The following is an 11,472-nucleotide window of genomic DNA, read 5'->3' on the forward strand; positions in this document are numbered from 1 at the left end:
TCTGTGGCTGAAACGATGATGAAAATTAAAAATACCTCATGTTATGCTACCTTTTAAACAATTACGAAACATGCTTAGTCTCTAGGAAATACTTCTAAATCTTGAGGAGTAATATTATTTATAAGTGACATCAGTAAAACAATTATCACGAATACCAAGGTAAGATAAATCATACCAGAAATCAGAACGTTTAAGGAATGATGGTACACCTTCAACTTTGCGTGATTTCCATGAAAACTTCGCGACCTACTGTTCCAACATCTGTTAAGATGTTCGGGAAACAATTTGGCAGAGTTCAGTTTTGCTCTGGCAATACCTACCTTTACAAAAACTCTAACGGTCGTATTACAAGGGGGTAAAGCTCAGTTTGCTAGTGAAATGCAAATTCAAATAGAAGTGAAATGAGGCCGAAAGGGCGTCTCGTCGTATTCACATGAGTTGTTCTGATCATGTGATATTTTAAGATGCAACCGGTGTTGCAGATATTTTAACGGAGAACAGGTATTAATATTTCTACTGGCAACTTGTATCATAGTAATTTTATCCCACCAAAACATTTTATAAAATTTTGCCAAGACGAGACTTTAATATTGAGTCGTATTGTGAAAAAGTTTTCAGTTCTTATGTAGATGCAAGCTTCAGACTTTACTAGCCCTTAGTCAAAATATGTAGCGGCCGTATAATCACATGGGCGTGGTGAAAAATTTACTCGCTGTTCTTCATTACTTTTCTGTTACACAATAGTTAGTAACGAACGATGATGATAATGTAAACCTTGTAAAATCTATTGTAATATAGTGTTTATGTATTACCTGTTTTCATTTTAGAGCAAAAATACTCACTCGTCACTTGATTTTCCGCCATCCTATCCCATCCCTAGCTGCAATCTCGCATGTATTCGGCGCCTCTAGTGTTTTGCGTTAATTACTGCGCCGCGGGTTTGCTCGTGTCACGAGTCACGACTCAAGGTGTACCTACTTCTTTACACAGAAAATCTTCAGAATAAAGTTTGGCGCCAAGACTTGTTGGTAAGCGCAGAGGAACGTTGGACGTAATGTGTCTTATGAATATTAGGTAACATAAAGCATGTAGCCTAGTTCTGTTAAAGGTAATCTATTGGTACCTCATAGAACATGAATTTAGTTTCTGGCTTCGATTTCGTGACAAAGTATCTTCTGGAACTTATATAGAAATCTTTAAACATCTTTTAAAAGAAAATACTACGAGTATAGCACCTTTCAGCGATCTTTATTTTTCTTTCAGATTGGTCGCTTAACCCTTACAGGAACAGTCGTTGTGAAAATCCTTAAGGGAAACCTTTCTCCAGCAATGGACGTAATTCTGGTGAAACGACGATGACAACAAATATTCATTTTAAAAGCACTTATTTTGTATCGTCAATTCGTCAACCTAATGATGTCTAAACTCGCATTTTCTGAGGTAGATTCTCAAATAAATCGCACAAGGTTAGGCTAACATTAGTGTTCGTATCTAAAATTTCACTTACCTAGAATATAGGTAGTCTAGTTTTAACTCAAACATCCTTAAACATACTCAGAAAATATCAAGTGTACAATTCCAACGAACTCTTCAGTAAAACTAGGTTTCCCACAATTCGATATGGCCCTCCAATCTACAGGCTACAGGCTAATGGCGCAGAATGGCATATAATACCAAAATCATAGTATTCTGCGAAAATTATAACAATGCAATGGCTGGATGAAACAATTTCAGCTGTTCTGTTAGTGATACACACGGGTGGGCAGAATGGCGAACAGGTTTAGTGAAACATTATTTTGAACCGTGTGTTATGTGCTGCATCAGATTTTATTTCAAGAAAAGAAAAGAAAAACATTAGGGGTAAAAGAGAATCATATAGCACAACTTGTCACTACTACGGAAACGTTGCTAACAATTAGCATTATCTTCATCATCCCTTCATAACCCTTTTATTCCATCAGTATATGCTCTGTTTTAACCCATTCTAGGTTACGTGAGACTCTTCTCGTCAGAAGCGTGGGACCTAAAATATTGGTCCTTTAGCATACCGCAACTATAAGCCTTATGTGTACAGACTTAGCGTTCCTGTGTAGGTACGCGCAACCGACTACGCGTTCCGAATACTTAGCACAGTAAATATATGTATAAGGTACTCTGTACTTACTTAGTTCGTTTCAAGCATTGGTTCTCAAACTTATTTGAGACGCGGTGCCCTCTTTCGACCATACTAAAAATTCCGCATTCAGATGGTCCGCGGCCCCCTTTAAAGGTCTTTGCGCCTCCCCTGGGGGGCACACCCCGCACTTTGTGAACCAATAGTTTAAAGCTTGAGATAATAATATGTTCTCCAACCTACACATCCGTGTGTGCCCTTTGTAATAATACCGCGGCTTGTAACAGTTGTTCGTCCATATCGTGCCGTGACCTGCCGCTATAAAGGCCGACATTCGCAAAACGCGAATTTTGATATTGAGCTACGCGAAAGTATTTGTAATGGCGTTTTTGTCGCGGCCGCCATCCCCAGTTTGTTTTTAGACTACGTGTGATATTTGGAGGAACTTTTATGGCGGCAATTGAGGCTTGTGCTTCTATCGAATTGACTTCGGATAAATATTACGAAAAGAATAAAAAAACAGAAGTACAATGCCATTGATGGTAGATAAAGGGCTATGAAAATATGCCTAAGTTTTTGTCACTCCTATATTCACAATCTGAGTGACGTATGGTCGATCGTGTTGGTGTGACTATTTAAATACTAAATCGGAAGTTTGCTACAACTTTTTTTCTAAGAACCATGAAGATAGAGTTCCATGAAAGATAATTTGTATCGATTTAAGTTGCATATTAGACCTGGAGCGAGATCAAACGCGAAGCTTAAGACCGAACGCCATGGAGAACTGTTGTGGACGCCCTCTGCTGCCCCATCTAGGGGACATAGGACCTTAAGTTATTTGCATAATCGTTCTTATTAAGCATTTCAACTAAACAAGTCGTAAATGTGTTTTGCTTCATTCATGATACGCTTTTGTCTGTAGTATATCCGGCGCTAGAGTTTACTACGTCACATAAAAATGCAATTGACTCTTAAGCACCAAATTTACTCAAGACCGTTACCAAAATAAAGTAATCAATTGAAACCTTTCACCTTTCTAATAGTCATATTATTATTTACTATTCGAAACAACTCCCACACGGCTTCCAAACAAATTAACTAACGGACCAAAACTCAAACATTTGCTTTGTCCATCGCATAATGCAATCAGCCGCCACAAATAAGGGTTCTCATTATTTCGCATTTAATCTGCGCTGCCAAATTGATAATATTCGCAGTGTTTAAAATTTATACCGCCATTTCATAATGGGGGAATGTTTTCGTCAATAATGCACGTCGGTCTGCGATCATTATGCGAAATCACGTGACATGACGCGGAGTCATAGAGTAAAGAGCATAATGATGTCAAGCGATTAAGTTAGGCAGAAAACACGGTGTTAGAGTTCTGATTGACTTAAATTGACGCTACTGACATCTATTTATGATTTGTAATCTTTAAACTGGCACCACATGTGTCTAGAGATTTTAATAACAGTTTGTTTATGTCAGTAGGTACTAAAATTTGTGTAAAAAGTTTATCCATTTCTAAAATCTAATAAGTAAAAAAAGTAGGAAAATTAAGTTTGTTTTCATTTACCTCAGGAGTAGGTAAATGAAAACAAACTTAATTTTCCTACTTAACCCTCGACAAACTTAAACTACAAACTTAATTTTCCTATGGAATTGGAATCCTTCATTTATAACTTTATTTCTTTCATTATACTAAAAAAAATATTTCTATTTATAGTATAAATACAGCTGGCATTTAGGTATTAGGTACGACATAAACTGGGTTCAAATATACAGGCTAAAACCTCACTTTATAACACATGAAAGCTTCTATCTCATCTGGGTCACGTCAAAAATTGTAAATAAAACTCTTTTCACATTTCCCAGCTTAAACACTAAAACCCGTCCTAAATTTCGACGCACCGTTATTTTTGTCGGATGAGCCCATCAATCAAAAGTCATTTTAATTTAATATTTAGGCAGCAAACGACGACCTATAAATCTTTCAGGACAAATAGCCCAATCGCCTTTTAATGATACCTATTCGCTGGTAGTATATTCTTTGGTAAAATATACACTGTCGGACGTATTGATGAATGTAGGTAATAGCAATCTAGGTGACCTTGTTATTATAGGAGAGACGGTAAATGTGGAGGAAAAATCCTGAAAGTTACGATTATTTATCGCTGAAATGGCTCATAAGTAATCATTTTTGCTTAGTCCTTCAAGACAAATAATTATAGTAAGTACTTACTGAAACTTATCAGCATATTTGTTAACTGTTTTCAGGACCTGTAAGAATGTTTTCAGAACCAAAAAGTTCGCAACAAGTCTTTGTACCAATTGGAATAAGGTTTTGTTTTCATCTTTTTGACTAGGTACTTTAGATGTCACGAACTAAGTATTTGACGCTGACTGTATACAGTTTTGAATCCAAAATTTTATCTTTAAAACTTTATTTGTTATTGAAAATAAAATCTTCTTCTGCTCAATAGCCAATTAGGTACACCTTTAAATAACTTTGTTTTGAAAATATCTCAGAGGTTTGGCGCTTTAAATCAATCTTTTGCTTTATTAAGAGGCACATGGAATACTCAAGGCATAGGACGGAAGTTGGGTTCGTTATTGAAATTCCAAAATTCTAACCGTTTGCGTAGGGATGGAATGCCGGGTGAATTTTTATGTTCCTGGAATTTTCCAAAACGAATATACGAGGGTGGTCTGAAAAGTTTCCGACCTAACATTGATACAAGATTTTTTTTCTTAAAATTTATTTTTATTTTTCTACATAGTCTCATCTACAGTAATTAGTCGGCGCCAAAACTCGGATTTATTGCGCCTAAACTGCGCCAACAGAGCATTGGAAATGTTCATTCGAACACGTCGTTGATCTGACGTTAGCAAACGCGGCACCCAACGCGCGGACAGCTTTCTCATGCCTAAATCTTGATTTAATATGTGACAAACACGTTCTTTGGACATTTTCATTGCCTCTGCTATCTCTCTCACTTTAATTCGGCGGTCGTCTAACACCATTTGGTGAACTTTAGCGATGTTATCGTCAGTAGTTACAGTTTTTGGACGTCCCGAACGTTCATCATCTCCCAAGCTCTTACGGCCACGTTTAAATTCGGCTGCCCAAAATTTTACTGTGGTAAATGACGGTGAAGAGTCCCCGTACACAGAATCTAACTCATCTTTGATTTGCGTAGGGGTATTCCCTTTCAAAAACAAATATTTTATGACAGCTCGATACTCGATTTTTTCCATTTTCACAAAAATACTCACATCGACTCACTCAAACGACTTTCAAATAAAAACCGCGCGTCAAAAATGGCTGAAACTTTGAAGTGTTGCTGTCAAAAGATGCACAATTACATTCCCTGACTTTAATTGATGTGTGGTGCCATCTTCACGTTGAGGTCGGAAACTTTTTAGACCACCCTCGTATTTACTTTTGCCTTAAAATATTTGACCTAAACCAAAGCAAAACCACTTTTGTATTAATCAATATTCCTTTCCGGGTTATTCTCGATTTTCCAAAGAATGGATACGCCACGAAAAGAAACGTGTAAATTAGCCTTTATTACTTTTAATATTGGAATTTTGTAGTGTGACGAATCGGCAGTAACTCCCCTTTTCTTCCGTAATAAATATTAATGCAGTAAAGCCCTTATTAACAGGTTTTTTAAACTAGGTACTTTACAATTTAGACGAAAGTATATTAATGACGACGACATCATAAAGGTAGCAGGAAAGCGCTGGACGCAGGCCGCTACCAACCGGGTAACATGGTAAGCATTGGGGGAGGCCTATGTTCAGCAGTGGACGTCCTATGGCTGAGATGATGATGATGATGATATTAATTACATTTTCATTTAAATTAATAGACGACCAAACCAGAGATATAAAAACTCAATCAGAACCTTAAATAAACGAATCAATAAATAAATAAAGTTTTAATAATAAATAACTGTTTTTATCAGTTGACAGACTGAAATCCGCACTATAAAAACCTAAAGCTATCATAAAAAGTCTCACATCGCCCGCCCCAATTATTGTTTCACCCATCTCATGAACGTGCATGGAATTCTTAATAGAACTAGGAAATTTCATTTGATGTTGACCGTTTTCCACAAAACTAATTTTGTTATGCCACTTCGGCGAAACTAAAGCTGAGTTGCACCACCTAACTTTAACCGTAACTATAACGATAACCGGTGCTTTTTGTATAGACTTGACTTACTTGACTTAAGGTCCTATGTCCCCTAGATGGGGCAGAGGGCGTCCACCAGTTCTCCATCGCGTTCGGTCTTGAGCTTCGTGCTTGATCTCGCTCCAGGTTTAGCCGATTTTCTTCGCCTCGTCTGCTACAGTGCGCCGCCAAGTTTGCTTGGGGCGACCACGTTTGCGTTTTTCTTGGGGGTTCCAGAGAGTGTGGGCGTTTTTGTATGGAGTTTGACAGATTTTTGACGTTTGCCAAAGTTAAAGTAAGACGGTGCAACCCAGCCTTAGTGTTGCTACCAAATTAAATCTTTGTTAGTTCAATTCTATTTTGGTGTGGATAATGAACTGGACTAGTTTATTTAATCTGTGAACGGGGCTAATTGATTTGAGGAACTTAATTTTATTGGCACTCCAAAAGAACAGTGTTATCATCAGATTTTATGTTTAATTTTATGGACATAGTTTTTCTATAAGATTGTGATATATCTAGGCTACTATAATCAAATAATGCTGAAGGAAGAATATTATGCAACGATAAGTTTATTTACAAGAGTTTGTATTTTTTTTCTAAATCCAGCATTGGGCTTCCACTGGAATGAGACTACCTATTACTCTAATTTCAAAGCAGGCCAAAGGATTTGAAGAGATTGCCATAGGTATGGAATTAATTTCACCATTTGGACCAAACAATTTTATGCAATAAAGTTTTAAATAAATAATTTTGTGTTGCCATTTATTGCATTTTCATTTCTCTACTGAACTAAAGTTAGAAACAATCGACAAACGAGCCCCATTTGATTTACAGCCAGCACCGAACTATAGATGAAGTCCATAAAAAATGGACTAATAACTTTTGATCTACTGCTTTCGGTGTTCAGTTTTATCGAATTTGTATGGATTACTGCTATAAATTCTTCAATTTATGAAATTGTAGTTGAAAATATTGTAATTTATGAGGTAGGAAGTCTATATTATGATAAGGATGAGGTACCCATCAAATTATATGCTGCTACTTTTTTAAATTATATTACTGCAAGCAATGTAAATTACAATTTTAAAGTTGGAAATACGACTAAGTAGAATTTTCCCCGAAAACCTAATGTTATTTTTCACGCGACAAAAGTGTTTTTGTGCAAAAACGATTAGTTAATTCACTTAGTATTCTAGCCCCTTAGTTTTTACTTGAGCATTTTGGCCCTGATGAATTTGGAAGGAGGCCAAATGGCCTACTAGATTACATACGTGCTGATTGCACTTTTTGCTAAATCGTAGTTACACAAATCTCTCAAAGACTTTGCGCATACTTAAATTTTCGTATTTTTCTGCTAAATCTAAAAAGACTGGTGAAAGGCTAGAAAGAGACATCAGTTTGAAACATTACAATGCTAATTAATTACGTACGTATGATACTTCTAATAATCCTTAAAATGCTATTGACGATGCACTTCTAATAGCTCTAAAGAAAATTTTAAATAAGAAAAAATGTGTTATACAAGTAGTTTTGTTTATTCTGCGTATAAAAGTTATATCAGTTGAATGAAAAGAGAAATATTGAATAGCCCAAAGAAGTTGAAGTGAAATTGAGCCCTTATAAAAGGACGAATTACAATTAGGTACCTACGAAAGATCCAACTGGACTTAAACCTTAAGAAGGTATAAGTTGCACAGATAGCCACATAAATACAAATTAAATGTTGATGCCATCAGCTTTCGGAAACTAATTCATGACCCTGCAACTTGCGTAATCAGATATCTACAGTAGGCATGAAGCACCAATCTACCTCAGCCACTTTTTATGCCACGACCTTCCAAAAAGATACACACGTAGGGGAGACCGAGGAGACTTGTAACCATTGTAATGCTGCTTTTACACTGAACGCAGCATAACAGAAGTGAGTTGTTACAACGGGAATTTCTCTGCACCTATGATTATTAGCAAGCTGACAATTTCACGCAAACTGTGGGTAGTCAAAAGAACAACGAACTCACGAAGTAACTAGCTCGATAAGTCATAGAGGCAGAGAAATCGGCGTTGTAACAACTCACCTGTCTGCTCGGTCTCCGCTACCTATGTGTGTTTTTGTTTGGCAGGTCGTGGCTTAAAAAATGGCTGAGTTCTCTGTCACTTACTACTTTATCGGCCGTTTGGTGTAGTGGTTCAGAACGGACTACTATGCCGAGAGGTCCCGGGTTCGATTCCCGGCCGGGCAGATGAATGTATGAAGAAATGATGAATTTTAATTTCTGTGACGGGTCTGGGTTTTAATATGTATAATATGTATGTATTTAAAAAAAAGTATATCCGTTAAGCTAGCACCCATAACACAAGCATATTAATTACTTACTTTAGGGCTAGATGGCTCTGTGTGAAATTGCCCAAGGATTCCTCAGTTACAACTCTCCTCGCTCTCCCCTACCTACAGCGAAAACTAACAAAGCAATCGAAACTCCGATTGCCAAAACGGCACATTAAGACAGCCCACACTTAACCAAACAGGCCATTAGCGAAACAAACTCAAGAAGCCAAATTCCGGAACGTTCCGCTCGGCGATTACTAGAAACGATACAGCAATTCGATTTCACGCCAAATTAGGGCATTCTTTGGTACAGGTGTGGCGAGCACGCGATTATATCGATTGCGATCGGGCTTTGGCACAGCATGAGGTTTTACAGCCTGCTCGAGTTTTAATACCAAATGTTCGTTTCTGCCAAATGGAAGCGTTGTGGATATTCTGGGGGAGGCGTTTGTACTGCAGTGGACGTCATTTGATCAAATGTTACTTAAGTTCGGAGGAGGTCCATCTGCAATCCAATTCACTATATTTCACTTGTTTAAGTCTAGCACTGACACTAACGGATACAGCCATGCCTTTCGGAGCACTATAGGGATTCTCAAAAAGTGGACTTCTCAAAATGGGGATACTTATCGGTCGGCCGTTTGGTGTAGTAGTTTGAAACGGACTACTATTCCGGAGGTAGCGGGTTCGATTCCCGCACAGTACAAACATTTGTGTGCATGAACATAATTGTTTGTATTGGACTGGGTGTTTTCTATGTATATATGTATGTATTTACAAAAAAAAAAGTATTTAAGTATGTTTATATCCGTTGTCTAGTACCTATAGTACAAGCTTTGCTTAGTTTGGGACTGAAAGCGCAGTATGAAATATCCAAGGCTATTTATTATTTATTTATCTCGTATAATGTGGAATTCACAAAAGGGGAGATGTTAAAGTGGGAAGTATTCTACAAAACCTCGTTCTGCCAAGTATCACTTGTTCAAAACCATAGCACCCTTAGATAAACCTGTCTACTGATCTCAATTAATCCCATTTAATCTGGGTAGACGGTTCTATTCGTGCTGTGGCGTTAACACTTGTTTTGTACCACTAACGGAGGGCTGGTACAAATTGGCGTTTATTCTGAATGTTAGTTTAGTTACAGCAAAAGCGATGACGAGTCCAGATAGCAGGGAATTTAAGCTTATATTTCCGTTCGTTGAACAAACATTTGTGAAGCATTCTTTGATATGCAAAAGAGGAGTTGAGAACCAATATTTGAACTGCACCGAGCTGTTTATTTACTATGAGCTGAATTTGGGGGGAAATAACAATAAGGGTTTTATTCAACTCTAGTTATTATTCTTTAACTGCCGAGAAAATATCTAGAAAATTTAGGGTGGTGAGCCCCACAGTGTGCCCACAGCGTTCAGTGTGTACACACTCAACTGAACTTTTAGTGACTGTTTTTACGAAAAAATTATCCTGGGTACATCACTAAGGCTGAGTTGCACCACCTAACTTAAACGATAACCGGTGTTTTTGTATGGAATTTGACAGATTTTTGACGTTAGTTAAATTTTAAATAAGATGGTGCAACCCAGCCTAATACTATGTACCTATAATTAAGTATGTTATAACAGACACTACGTTAACATAAATAATCATACATAAACTTACTATAATAACGAGCAATATTTTTATTTTGATCAAAATTTTTTTCGCCAAAAATATACATTATACATGTTCAATTCATCATGAAAATAAAGCAATAAATGTACACTTTGTAAACGGCGAGGCATAAACGTTTACCCTAGAGATCCATTATTGCTACAAATCATCAGTTTAAATTGCAAATGGCGTCGAAGCTAAATTATTCCCTTACTAAGCCTTACCTGCCGCACTAATAGGTCGAAGAAAATTAGATTTAAATCGGGGCCATCGTTAGAGCCTCTCTTCAAAGAGCTGTTCTCTAATAGAATTTGTAGTCAGATTAATTGGTGTGCTAAGTGGGCTGGTGCCATCACATGGGACGAATTGAATTTCCACGGCAATGTAGATGGGTGGAGATAGTGCCATGTTACCTATAAGGACTGGAGCGGAAAATTTCGGGATGAACGGTGGAAACTTTGAGAGGAAAAATTGTTAAAAATAAATATGAAAATAATCGGAACCTCGGGATTGTAATTAGAACAGTTGTAATGGCTGAAAAAGAAAACCTCGGGATTGTAATTAGAACAGTTGTAATGGCTGAAAAAGAAAAATAACTATCAAAGTAGAAGTAATATGAAAATTGGGGGTCTCGGTCAAGGGTTGATCGGGACGTTATGTATCACAGTCAATTCAATAATTGTTGACATTGCATAAGATATTATTAACGGTACCTACCTTATTGTCAATATTTAAATACATCAATATGGATGTCTCTCATTTGGTCAAAACAAACGGCGAACAAAACATTCGTTGTCCTATTTAGCTTTAATAAAAAAAACCTCTTACTACGCTCTTATTTAAAAATTAGCACAACCAAATTAATTATTTGGGTACAAAACACAAAGATAAAAAATTCAATACGCGAGAAATTAAACCTAAATGTAATTTCGATATTTCCACGTACGCAGTGTAGGTACTCGTATATTCTTGGAAAACAGCTCAATTGAATAACGCAAAACCTGATGTTAGATTTTTTCAGAAGCGAACGTTGTAGATTAAATTTCACTACGTTAAATAATATTTTGTATCATTCTGAGTCGTAAAAGTTAAATGGGGTTATTCCCAAACCCCAAACCAAAATAGAGAAACGGGTCAATACTCAATACTTTATTGCTTCACCACATTAGCATTTAGGTCTTACAATTCAAGCAG

The sequence above is a fragment of the Ostrinia nubilalis genome, chromosome 23 (genome assembly GCF_963855985.1).
Source record: "Ostrinia nubilalis chromosome 23, ilOstNubi1.1, whole genome shotgun sequence".
NCBI classification, from domain to species: domain Eukaryota; kingdom Metazoa; phylum Arthropoda; class Insecta; order Lepidoptera; family Crambidae; genus Ostrinia; species Ostrinia nubilalis.